Here is a 14,612-nt window from a genome sequence, read left to right as displayed (position 1 = left end):
TGGGATGAAAACAAGTCAACTCTAAATGCACAAGTTATGTGCCGTTCTTCTAAATGACAATATAGGGTGAATTCAGTGTTAGTGAAGTTTGCCCTTTTTAAGTCTACCTGCCAGAAGTAGGCATTCTATTTCAAAAACATAACCCATCAGGTTCAACCAAGTGAATGGCTATGACAACATTTCTTATTCCTCCCAAAGATTCTGTTTCTTGTATGAATGACAAATCGGTTCCTGTATCTAGTAACGCTAGTAATCCATTGATTTGTATCAAGGTTTGGGCACTTGCCTACATATTGGGGCCACCATTTCTCTGCATAGAGACAAATTCCTTTGCAGGAGTAGTCCGTGACCTCAGCAGTTCTGGATTTAAAGTCCCTGGTTGATGGCATTTATGTTCCACATATCTGCTCTTCTGGCAGCACCTACAGATTAGCTGAACCTGTTCATTGTACTTATTGGTAGTTTGTTGTCGATAATTTTCTGTTGTCCTCCATCTGTTGGCTTAATGGGACCTTCTTTCTGATGGCCAGTCTTTCTCTGCTCAGTCTCTCTTTCAAGGTCTTTCTTTCTTTCTTTACACATATTTGTCATATCCTGAGTCAGGTCTACAATTTGTTCTTTCAAAGCAACTAAAGGATCTGCTGAAGTTATCTATATTATCTGAATTGTCTATGTTGCTAATTCCGATTGTGGTATGTTTTTGTCCAGAATTGGTTTTCAGAAACGGGATTGCAGTTTCCTTAAATCTAAAAAAACAAAATGTATAAACTCTCTAAACAAACGGACAAATTCCTCATACTCCTCCTTGGTTTGAAGGACTTAGGAACTTGCATTGCTTCTTGAAAACCATGAGCAAATATCCCATAGTGTTTCAAAAGGGTATTGCTTTCTAGTTTAGAAATGCATCTTTAACTTTGATAACATTTGGGAACCAAAGATGTTCACCAACCTATAAAGTGTGTCTTCACCAGTTCACGCTTGTGTTGATGAGCAAGAATTTACTTCATGCAGAGTGGCCCCTTCAGTTGTCTAATCAGTATTTCTACTTTGTGTTGATTACTAAGTGGGTTTATCTTAAGCATAGCCCGGAATTTTTGTTGACTTCAGGTGCCCATACTGTATTCATATCTCTAAAGTAGCTGGGGAGCCACGGTGCTACAAAATGATAGGGAATTGCAACTTCTGATTTTTACATCACTTCAACTTCAGCGAAGATACTGTACTTTTGCTGATATTTTATATCTGGCTCTCTCTCTTTCATTTTTTAATAGATGTTTTCTCACCCTTTTTTTAGATAATGTTATCCTTTATTATTTATTATCAGAATCCAAGATTTTTACTGTTTTGAACTAAGGTCAATAATAATACTTATATAATAATTTTTATAGAGTTTTTTCCTTTCACCTAGTAATTATAATAAATGGGATTTTTATTTCTATAAACTTATTGTGCCTTGTTAATCTTATTATAGGACACCGCAGGTTGCCATTGTCCAAATACTATACAGGTTGAGTATCCCGTATCCGAATATCCGTTATCCGAATTATTCCGAAATACGGACATTCCAGAAAGTGAAAAAAAATTTTTTTTTTGCTAAAAACTCACTGGGGACATTTGTAACAGTATCACTGGGGACATGATATGTAACTGGCACTATATATGTGCAAGACTATGATTGCTTGGCATTCAAATTCAGTGCTGAGATAGTACACACATTTTGTTTCACGTTTTGAAACCTTGTTTTTTGAACAATTAAAATATATTTGTGTGTATTTTATGTGGTAATAAAATATATTTGTGTGTATATTATGTGTTTATACAGCATAAATGCAAGATACTTCAAAATACATCATTGAAATATTAAAATATTCCGAAATACGGAATAATCCGTTATCCAAAATTCTCCTGGTCCCGAGCATTTTGGATACGGGATACTCAACCTGTACTGTTCTCTCTTTCTCTCTCTTTCTCTCTCTCTCTCTCTCTCTCTCTCTCTCTCTCTCTCAGACCTGTATGCAATAACCTAGTTTAAAAGTATATTGCAATATGCTATGAAATGTACTTTTAATTACATAGAAATCCCTTTGGCAGATTAGACATTTCATGAATAGTAATTTCCATACATATATTTATATTTACTTTAATTCTAGAACACGCAGTATTCCGTATGGTGCTATTTCAAAATTACAGAAACAGCAACAAATTTGAAGAAATATCAAAGATTGTAAAGGTAACAATAAAAAGTTACACTAGTTAAATACACACTCCAGCAATACAATTTCTGCACAATTCTAGGGAATGAGTAATTTTTCATAAAAATAACTTTAGCACTCACAATATTATTAGGTGCATTAATGTACATCATAATAATTTAACCTGAATGCTGGCAAGGAATACACTGCATATTGATCTGTAAGTTGAAAACTGAAATGGAAATCATACCTTGTAGAAAGGAGTGTGTAGTATGTGGCTTGCCCCTGTCAAGTGACTGAAGAAATGGAGCACTTAGCACTAATTTTTATTTCATTAACTGCTTATCTATGTATGGCCACTTAGCTTGTAGTGATTACATGCGTTCCACTTTGTTTACATTCTTACAGTAATAGCGATCTAGTACGGTGTTTCAGATAACGTATTGTGATGAGATAAGCTAATATACTATAAGTGTGTAACTGGATGCGAATAATTGTAGATGAAAGGAATGTGTAATGTATACATACATACAATGCCTGATTCTGACTCGGATGCTGATGTTTATGTAGTTGAGGTTTTTTTTTAAACTACGCATGCAATTAAGTCACATCACACGTGGGTTGTGATTGCGTTCGTAAAGAGATCCTGGGTTTGATTCGAACACTATGCTAATGTTCTCAAAACTAGGCGGATATTTGAAAGGCTTTGCTTGCCTATTAGTTGCACTGTGCATGCGCAAATGAGTAGTAGAGTTAGGGACCTGCTCAACAGAGGTGACCTCAACAGGACTGCCAACAGGAATTTTGGGGCCCAGTACTCATTTCCAGTATGGGCCCCAGCCCCCACCCCCCCCCTCTCCACTTGACTTACCGTAACCCGGCCGATTAAAATGCAGCACCAGCTTGTGAGCCAATTAGAGCTTGCGTACCGGCAGCCATTCTGATTGCCTCTGGTACACGAGCTCTGATTGGCTCAAAAGCTTGTGCAGCATTTTAATTTGCCTCTGGCATCCTGGGTTGAAATAGCCTGCACTCTGGGACCTGCTTTGTTCAGTGCACTGAGTGCAGCACAGCGGAGGCAGTCGGGATGTTGCGGTGGGCAGAATTAACTGCCAGAGCCCAGGACAGCTGTACCCACGGAACCCCCCTATTGGTGGCCCTGGACCTCAACCTTGGTGGGCAGGCTCATATCTTTGGCCAAATATATGTAAGAACCTCTTAATTAAATATAAAAAGTTATCTATCTATCTATCTATACCTGGCGCATGTAGGTGGTGAACAACTGCTGGTCTGATTTGGGCTTCATAAAGGTTCTAATGAAGAACCGATATGTTGACTTACTAAGAATGGAATAAATCTTTGCTGAATTGAAAGTGGTGAGGTGAGCACCCTCCTTCCCTCTAATAGTATTATTGGAACTAAAACTTCCTTGGAGTGAGCACCAAATGTCGGCTATTCCTTGGATGTGAGTGCAGAACATATCCTGATAGGGGAGCGCTCAGATAATTTCAGACTCAACTGTTTTGAAGCAATGGATGCACAAAGGAATGAACAACTGAGGTAATACAAGATTTTTGTTTACTAATATCACAATAAAACAGTTTAAAATATGTTTAGAATCAATACGACAAATGCAATTGTGTGGGTTGGACCTTACTGAAGACAAAAGAATGTCTTCTGGGCGGTGCACAAAGAAGGGATTAATAAAATGTAACTTTAAATGATTACATTTTAAGATACTGCGAAAATGTAAAAGCAAACGTACAACATACTGTAGATAGACTAAAAATAACACTTTCTAAAAAGGCTATACCAATCCTGACGTGGCAGGGGTTTATACGTAACTGGTCTGATTACAATAAAAGAATTGAAGAATGTGTGGTGCGTATGAATGAACAAAAATTCACTGATGTGAATAGTAAATCACTGCCAGTGAATCACAAAGTATCCAGTGATCAGACAATGCTCATATTAGGTATTTATCCATGAGACATCTATTATAATGGGAACCGTGTCCCTACTGTCAACAGGGATCAATTTAGGATGTTACACAGGGAGACTAAGAGCGGGCAGCGTCCTGGCCGTTTTCTGTCACCCTGCTGACAAGCGTAAATAATAGGCTAGGCACTAAATATTGTGAAGCTGTGGACCACCAGGGGAGAGAGACGTGGAGTCACCCTGTGTTGGAACCAGCTTAATATTAGTAATTGCCGTGTAGCCTATATCATACGCTGCAGGAGACATGATACACACCGCAGCGTATCCTGATCTATAGGCCGCAGTCTGCGACGTCATGTGCCTTCACTATGAAGTTCCTGCCAGATCGCAGTGACTGACCGGCATAGATTGGCACACCACTATAGCTAAGTAAGTTAAGCTAGACATTCAAATACATTTCAACAATCAAGATTGGACCCAGTATGCCCCCCGCTGACGTGAAACGCCTACTGTCCTGTGGTAGCACACCTCAATACTATACGAATCTAAGTCGTTACATTTACAATTAGGTAATTTGAAACAATGACATTGACCTAACCTTTCAGTGCGATCGATAACTATTTTTCTTGGTGCTTACTGAAAACTACTTGGTACCCCGAGTTTCAAAATCCCAAAACGCATTTCATTCCATTGGGACATCCTCAGGGGTGTCTATAAAAGGGACAAATGGGTATCCATAATATAATATAAATAATAATAATTTAAAATTACATCAGAGTACTACAAAAAACAGCACAGATGAGGGTTTCATACATAGACATAGACTTATTTACGTACATGGTTTTTCAATTATATTCAAGCGCAATGGAATATGCTGCGCTATATAAGAAACTGTTAATAAATAATAAATAATGCATATACAGCAGTGTTAAATTTCCCATTAGGCAGGTGAGGCACGTGCCTAAGGGCGGCAGATATTTTGGGGCGGCACTTGGATGCTTGTGATACAGTAGTACTGTCAGACTGAAATGTACCAGTAACTGCAAAATATTTTTACTGTACTGTACCATATTCCATCTTGAATAGAGTGTAAATGGAGAGGACAGGCAGATACTGCCCTGTAAGCTGTCCTTCTTAGTAAATAAGTCTACATAATAGAAAATAAAAAATATCAGTTAGTGGCTTTTTATGGCTCTATTAAATTGGCTATTATTAATTGATGGGTTAAAACTAATCAATAAAAGCACTACAATATGCAGGGGGTGGTCATTATTGTTGTACCTAGGGGCACCCTCACCCCTAAATCTACCACCGATATACAGTATTCTTCACATTTCAGAATTAATTCAGAATTATAACTGAAATGTGAAAAATATATGCATTCAGTGCATTGGATCCGGCCAGCAGTTGTTACTAGCACTCAGTAATAAAGGGCAAATTTATTACTTCACTTTTTTGGTGTCAATGTCGAAGCCTGCACACGTGGATCCTCAACTAGAGTATGTGGATCCCCAACTAGTGTAGCAGGCAAGGAGCCTCGCTACACTACTGCTGCACTCACCACACTGCCACTCTTAAACAGAGTCCACATAGATGGCAAAGTATACACAAGTCCCAAAAATAATGTAAAATTCAAGTCAACCTTATCATGTGTCAACCATAGTCATTTGCTTGTTGACCTATTGACTGTCCACCTATACCCTATCAACCTACCATCCGGATCCTGCTCAGAGGTGTGTGACTAATACAGTATATGCAGACATCCTTTTATTTCAATTGGTAATACAGGTTGGTTATCCCTTATCCGGATATACCATATATCGTTATACCGTAGGCTTTCAGAGTATTTTGGGGGGTTTTGTGTCCCCCCTTCACCTTTTCTTATACTTACCTCTTATCCCGGAATCCTTTTCAGCGGGATCCCCGGTCCCAAGGATGCATTTTGTGGGTGCGTCGGTGACTACAATATAACTACAATATAACTACAATGGTGTTGTCCTACCCTGTGCTAGAAAGGTGTACTCAATAAAATGCCATAAGTGTATATAATTAGGAGCCAATTGGGAAATAAAGGTGGCCCTGGAAAAAATTCTATAAGTGGCCTCATGTGGGCGGCACCAAATGAAACATAGACGTAAACAACACCAAAATAGGCAGGATTAATCTATAACTATGCCTGTGTGGAAGCCAATGGCAGTCTAGTGGTCCCCAGATCTTTAAGCTGCTGTGACAAACAAAAAACCTCCACATTTCAAATAATCCCCCATCTCCCACTAAGACTCACCATAGACCCCAAACCTCCATCAAGCAGACAAAAAAAAAAGAATTCATCCACTCACTGGTTCATCCAGTATATCAGTAAGAGAACTCTGGTGAGATTGGGAGCAAGGTAGCTCAGGTGAGAGAATCGCTAACTGCTCCGGCTGCAGCATCAACAACAAGCAGCATGGGTAAGAGACACACCAGTTATTCCAAGAGACACACCAGCGTCTCCCCACAGCTCTCTCACCGGAGGGACACTCTTACCTTCAAACCACCGGTTGATTCATAGCGCACAGTGTGCGCAGGTGAGAGATGCACCACTGTGTACCTACTATTTACACAATTGATGAATAATTCCACCTATATTCAGGGAGTATCGCAACTCAGCATCGTCTACTCTATAATCAAGTAAATTTATTGACTTCACCGGGAACTATAGCCATTGATACTATATGACAGCAAATAATAAGGAAATTATTGGCATTTGGACTGAGTATTAATTAATTTATGAATATATAATTATTCCAAGGCTAATTTTTAATTGTATGATATTTTATACATGCTATTGATAAATATTGTATTATAAATTTGGAGGTGGCCACCTATGTTATATATTGTTTTTCATTTCATATTTTTTATTTTTATTTTTGTTTCACCATTTTTTAATTAAATATATAAAGAAATTAATTAAGTATTTAAATTGTGTCTGTGAAGTGTTTTCAGACATGGTGCCTAATAAATAAAACCAATTAGCGCAGAAACTCAGTTTTTTTCCCCTGTATATAGCTTTCCCTGTCTACACTTTGTGCCTATTTAACATTGGTACAGAAGATATACAGTTAATGTGTACTTGCACTGGTACATGTAGAGGACTGCAGCTGAATTATAATATATGGTATAATATATAATTCATATAATAACTCTTCTTGTTTTTACATACTAAATTAGCGCCTAGTTTTCACACTAGAATATAGGGGCCCCTTGTTTAAAAAAAAATAAAAAATGACCATAACTACTGTCCCATTTATCAGATGTCCCACTTGATATAGGGCACTAGCCTTAGAGGAGTTTTTGCAGCATTGGGTACCCAGCAAAGGTTGTTTATGTGGGAGACAGGGGAGGAATGGGGCTGCATGTTTAAAAAAATCACTGATAGGTGGCTTCACAGGTGCACCGGCATCCCAGGAATCTCAATTGTAGGGTCTATTACCAATCCACCCATGGATATAATTATCCCGTATCTCTTGTCTGAATTATGAACAAATACATATTTGGTTTCCTTTTTTAGGTGTAATATTTCTCTAGCATTTTTTTGCCTAGCCGGTCAATGAAACCGGTCTGAAATGGATTAATGTGCCTCCGAAATTTCTTTCCTGGTTGAAAAATGTATACATAATCTTTATAGTAACTCATACATAAGTAATTGGTATACATATCTAGTAGATTAGATGTCAAACATGAACACAAAGAAGAGCATGACCTAAAGGGGTGTTTGAGATAACTTCTGCACATTCCAACAAACCCAACCACCTATAACAGAGACAGAAGTGTTACTTAACCCTTTCAAGTCCAATGTCTAGTCAGGCTCAACAGATCTAGCGCTAGATACAATGGTGAGCCACTTTAAAATAAGAACATTAACATCGTTCAACATTCAATGTAGACCATTTTTTTTATTTTAAAATAATGACAATTAATAACAATTAATTTAAACATTAAAACCAGACTGTTTGAATTGCAAAAAAAAAAGAATTTGGACTGCAAAAGGTTAAACAGACGTCATCTGACTGCAGGTTCTAAAGGACCATGGAGTAGATTTAGAAAAGCTTCTTGAAATGAAAAGCGAAGGTGTTGCACCTAAAAACTAATTGGATTATGTATTTCATTGCATCCTAGAAATTGATTGACAGAATCTGATTGGTTGCTATGAGCCACACCCCCACTTCTTATTTTTAGATTCTAAATAAATCTTAATAAATAAATTACTTTATGAATTACTTATTAAATAAAATAAAATCTGCCCCTAAGAGTAGGAGGATTAGGAAAGGTAATGTTACTGTTGTCTTTCTGGAACTTAAATCCTCTTTAATACTTGTTATTATGCTTTAGTAATAGAAATAAATGTCTGTAAAGGATCATGATCAAATAAAAAATTAAGGTTTAGCATGATACCCAATATACTGCTGTAAATGCATGCTGTGCATCCTGGGAGATGATGTCATGCTGAGGGGACTTACTTCCTGTTGGTCTCCTGTTACTTTCATTCACTCAGCGTCTGCTTCATGCTGAGTCAAGACCTGTGTTACATTCATGCTGCATGTGTTGTCCTGATTCTGTTGCTACACATCTACAACTGCAATGTGTTTTGATTTATTTGGGAATCTAGGTCCAAAATCATAAAAAACAGGATTTAGCTACATTTTTATTAATGATAATGGATTACAAGTATTTATAGTATATTTTATTATATTTATTACATGTATTATTATACCATTAATAATTAATATATCACAAATAAAAATATATTAATGCAACAATATTAAAAAAAACAAGTTATAACTTGGGCAAAATTATATAATTTTTCGATACAAATTTTGTTTATTCCACCTATAGACAAAAGACCCAGTTCCTTATAAAACCCAGCCATCATTTTTCCTAACCCTCTGTTATATGCTTACTTCTTCCCCATCTGTGTTACCCCATCTGTCTGCCCCCTACCCTTTCCTTCAGGATGTATGCTGATATGAGCAGGGCCCACTTCCCTTGTGCTTTTCTCTCTCTCATAGACCATCGGTTTCTGCCACCTTGATGATGTTTTCAGCTCCCTGTCCCCAGATATAGAAATGTTTATATCCCATGTACAGTATTTGTCCTATATTGCCTGGTTCTGTAAGTTGTGGTTTTCTTGTTTGCCTTATTTATTAATGTATGTTGTTAGGTGCTGCGGAACCTTTGTGGTGCCATACATATTAACAATAATAAGAAAAAGTAAAGCTGTGGAAATAGGAAGATATAGGGGATATACCATTAATATATCTACTAAAATGGTTTTCTTCCTCTCTCATATGATGCGTTTACCTGAGTCTTGGAAACAACAAACAGGTTCAATTCCCCAAGGACCGACTCATGTACCTAACACCAAATGGTACCCAACAAAATATTTTTAACAGACACATATATATAGTTGCACAAACCATCTTGGTACTTTGGGGGTTATTCTGGTTCACTCACATATATATATATATATATATATATATATATATATATATATATATATATAAATCCAAAACTGCCGGCACTCCAGTAATTTCAAGCAGCGGGCCCCGGTGCCCAGAGTAAAGCAATACACCAGATCCAAATAATGGCACTCAGGAGGCAGAGTAATGAAACAAAAAGGATGTGTATTACATGTATGCCAAGCTTTCGGGGTGTAACCCCCTTCGTCAGGACACCAGGAGGCTGTAGGATTGTGTCCTGATAAAGGGGGTTACACCCCGAAAGCTTGGCATACATGTAATACACATCCTTTTTGTTTCATTACTCTGCCTCCTGAGTGCCATTATTTGGATCTGGTATATATATATATATATATATATATATATATACAGGTAGGTAGATGTCCGTCACTCCCCGCTTGAAAACGGTACCGAGTGCCTTCCTCTGTGGCAATGCAGCCACCAATACAGTTTCCAAGATACAGGCGTCACTCCGGGGCTTGTGAAAACAAGTGAAGTTTATTAGCTTCTATATGGTCAACGCCGTTTCGGGAGTTAACCCTTCGTCAGGACCAGAAGACAATCAAACGTGCAACAACATTGCACGTTGCCCAACATTGGTTGTTGCACGTTTGATTGTCTTCTGGTCTACCGTCTCCGAGTGCCGCCTTACTGTTTCCCCGTATACACGCACCTTCCGTGTTAGGAAGGCACCGGGGCAAGTTGTATCCAGCACAGCATCCAGGAGTGCCGGTTCCCCCGCATCTCTCTCTCTCTTTATATATATATATATATATATATATATATATATATATACACATAATTGCCGATGCAGGCTCCGAAGTTAGTGACAGCAGGGGAGCAGCAGGGGAGCGATGGCCATGCTGCATCATCGCTGTCACTAATGAGGACCTCCATCGCCTGAACATGCTGGATGAGGGAGGGTTTCGTTAAATATGCATGCTCGATATTGAGTGTACACATTAAAAGATAAAGTGATATTTTTCACTTTATCTTCTGGTGTGTATGGGGCTTTAGTCTGGCCCTTCCACAGCTCTGTGACAGAAACATGCTGACCAAGGCTGGTGCTGAGGTCTCACACCCTCCCTGAAAACGCCTGGGCACACCTGTCCTTTTTATGACACGCCCAGAAAATGACATGTTGTTTCCCATAAACAGTGGCTTCCTTCATTCAAGCTGCAATGGGATTGCGATTAAATTCTTCGTAGTTTTTTTGTCACTTTTTTATTGCTCTTTGGCCTTGTGCATGTGCGCTAATATCCATCTACACGCTCAATCGTTAGAAAATCGATTGCCTTGCAGATTTGCACTAAAGCAAACAGCTCTAAATAACCCACAAAATGCTTCAAAAATCCAAATCCTAAACTGGTTTTGCGCGTTCTGGTGATGTTTTGCACTTATAACCACCACAGAGTTAAAAAATAAATAAGAAGCCACAACACTATGTTTAATCTTTTGTATTTGCCCACACCTTTCTGTCTTTATATATCCTTGCTTGCTCTGTTTAATCTTCTTATATTTGACTCTGTCCTATGTCTCTCTGCCAAACCATCCAGCTAAATTTGTGTATGCATAAAGAAATACTGTAGCTCAAAGTATTAAGAAATAAATATCAGGAAAACCTAACTCAAACAAAAGCCTGAAAGTTACAATAGCTAATTAACGCCTGAGCTCAATAATACAATGTTTCCTTTCTTTAAATGGATCCAAATTTGGACCCCACATTTTATTTTTCTAGTGTTTAAAATGTATAATATATTCTACAGCAGTAGTAACTATTTAAAAAAAATGTAACTTCATTATTAGACAGTCATGTATATATTTTGCAGGCTGTGTATTATTTAAGGTTGGTACTTGTTTCCTAGCACGGCGTCCATCGTATCGCATACCATAAGGCATACAATGGTATGCGATGCAATGCGATGCGACGCAATGGCCCCCGGTGTCATACAATGTTAAAATTGTATACCATTGTATATGGCATACAATGCCATATAATGCGATGATATATGATTTTAAATTGTATAAGCACCCTAAAGGGTGCTTTCAAAGTTAAATGGCCCCTTTGAATACATAAATAGGGGGAGGGGGGTTGGGGATATAGTTCTGCACAAGATAAATGAAAAAATGGATCGGGTGTCCCCAATATTAGATTGCCGTGTTGTAATTGCAATTAGTACATAACTGGGGGTGCTGCCAAAGACAATGGTGGTCATACAAGAAGCAAAAAAGAAAAGGATTGTCTTTGTTGCTGGCGCACTAAAGAAGATAAACTGTGTTATATTAAAATTTAACTTTTAATGATATCAATAAAAAGAAAGCCATTAAGGTGAAATGAGGTTTACATACATGACTGACAAAAACATTGAACAATAATAAAAATGCACGTGCAGTGTGTGTGTCAATTATCTGGTGTGTAATTGAGTATGAGTGTTACTGTTGGTAAAGAGAATTTTACACTATGGTACACGGAGTGCTGAGGTCCACAATAATGATACACAAATTGCTGCGGCCCACATTGGATGTTGGGGGTCGCTTGGGACAAAGGTCGTATGGGTGGCCAGACGTTAAATCATGTCTGGCTCCTCTATTGTTTACGACTATGTATCTTGATAATATCAAATGCGCCTCATACAGGCTGACAAGATGAGATGGCGAATGTCCGCTGTGTCTCCCAAGGAGATTTTTAGTTTAATAAGAATGATTAGTGTCCCGTACTTAATATACAGATCATGCTTATAACAGTTCAATACGTAGGTAGAACCATGTGTCCTGCGTAGACATAAGTTTTGGTGTGCACAATTCGGCAGGCAGATATAATTCTGTGTCCTGCGTGCATGAAATATTAGCAGGCTTGTGCTGTATACTGACTGGCTGCAATTTAGATAGGATATTGCGTGGGTGATCCACCAGTATATATACTGATTGGTCCCTCTATTCAATAGTAGTTATGTTAATATCTGTGTACAGTCAGGTCAGTGGGTGCAACAGACAGGTAAGGTTGTATAACCTGCATGAGTGTTACTGAACGTATTGGACATATAAATCATATATTAATTACTGTTTATGGGCGAGATAGAAGAAAATTGCATGGGCGATCTGGCGGTGTGTATGCTATCCAGATCCCTCTATAATATTGCAATAAAGTATTTTCAAAACGGACTGAGTGACAGTATCTGCGTATTGCTTATTTGTATTACCCATAGAGAACACGGGGCATGTACAATTAGCTGGCGTTGCGAGTGGGTTTATGTAATTTGATGTGGTATCCCTGGAATAGTCCGACAGTATGTTCTGTCAGGCAATCGCCACTATTAGGGATATCAGGAGTACATACATCATTTATTTAGCCACATTTGTTTGATCATGCGTTTGCTGTAGTAGTATTAATTAGAGCGCATTCAGCGTTCATTTAGTCACAAGCGTACCAATTTAGAGGATGTACGGCGTGCATACGCTTGTTTAGGTAACCACATGTGTATAATTATTTAATACCCATGCATATCAAATTTAAAATGGAGTATGCCAGTCAAAGTGGTATTGAGCGTATTTTAGCACTCGTTTAACCTCATGCATGCCAGTTTTAGGGTAGATTTAGCGTTTAGTAATCAAGCAAATTGAGTAGTGTGTATGCCACCCTAAATCTGTGCAAATGTTAATTGGTTTGATCAAATGTACTAATCAAGTAGAGCACATTATATTTATATGGGCAAATAGATGCAGAAATGAAAAAGGTTCTTTACCAACAGAAATGGTGCATTGCGCTTTTGTACCTTATTAACCCTAATGCATAGCTTGTCAGGCCATAGACTATAGGTATGTGCAGGGCAGATTACTTGTCCACATAGGTGCTGTTTTGCCAGTGGCTTCAGCGTTTGATAATCAGGCAGATCGAGTGGTGTGTACGCTACCACGATCTGTACAATGCTTACTGATTAATCAAAAAATGCACTTGAAGCACATTCTGTCTATGTGATCAAAAATAAGGGAAAAAGCATAGAGTTGCTACCCGCAATATACAGTCCGTCAGGTTTACAGACTAAGGATATGCGGTACGTATATCAGATAAGGTACCTCCGGCTTAGCGCATAACTTATAAGTATAATTTATTGTCTGTGCACTCTGCACGTTTATAACATATTTGCGCTAAGGTGAACAATATCATTTGCCGGGCGCCCGCTTCTAACCGCAGTGCACAGCCTGTCAGGTTACAGGCTGGGGATATAGGCTTCTTTTTATTGATATCATTAAAAGTTAAATTTTAATATAACACAGTTTATCTTCTTTAGTGCGCCAGCAACAAAGACAATCCTTTTCTTAAATGGCCCCCTATAAGATTAATAATTGTATAAGCACTGTAATGGTTGCTTACAATGTTAAAAGCACCCCCACGACACCCCCACTATCAAAGCCAACCCGAAGCGTGGTGAGCGTAGCGAGCCCGCGAGGGGCGGCGGAACGTGTCCTCCGACCTTTTCATACCCCCACTATCCACATCGGCGTGTAGTTTATTTTATATAGTGTGGCGAGCATAGCGAGCCACTGAGCCTAAAGCGTGGCGAGCGCAGCGAGCCCGCGAGGGGCAGCGGTACGCGTCCTCCGACTTTTTCATACCCCCACTATCTATGTCGGCGTGGAGTTGATTTTAGATAATGTGACGAGCACAGCGAGCCACCGATCCCGAAGCGTGGTGAGAGCAGCAAGCCCCGCGAGGCTACGCGGAAAACATGTGAAGTAATATGCGTCTTCTCGCGTGGCACGCTGCGCACGCCACGCTTCGGGCTCGGTGGCTCACTGCGCTCGACACACTATATAAAATCAACTCCACGCCGACGTGGATAGTGGGGGTATGAAAAGGTCGGAGGATGCGTACCGCCATTCCTCGCGGGCTCGCCGCGCTCGCCACACTTTGGGTTGGCGTTGATATTGGGGGTGGCGTGGGTGTGTATTTCACATTATAATCACCCATTATGGTGCTTATACA

This window comes from Crinia signifera, chromosome 3 (genome assembly GCF_055691185.1).
Source record: "Crinia signifera chromosome 3, ASM5569118v1, whole genome shotgun sequence".
In the NCBI taxonomy this organism is placed as follows: Eukaryota; Metazoa; Chordata; class Amphibia; order Anura; family Myobatrachidae; genus Crinia; species Crinia signifera.
The sequence above is the reverse complement of the archived record's forward strand: the minus strand, read 5'-3'. Positions refer to the sequence as shown.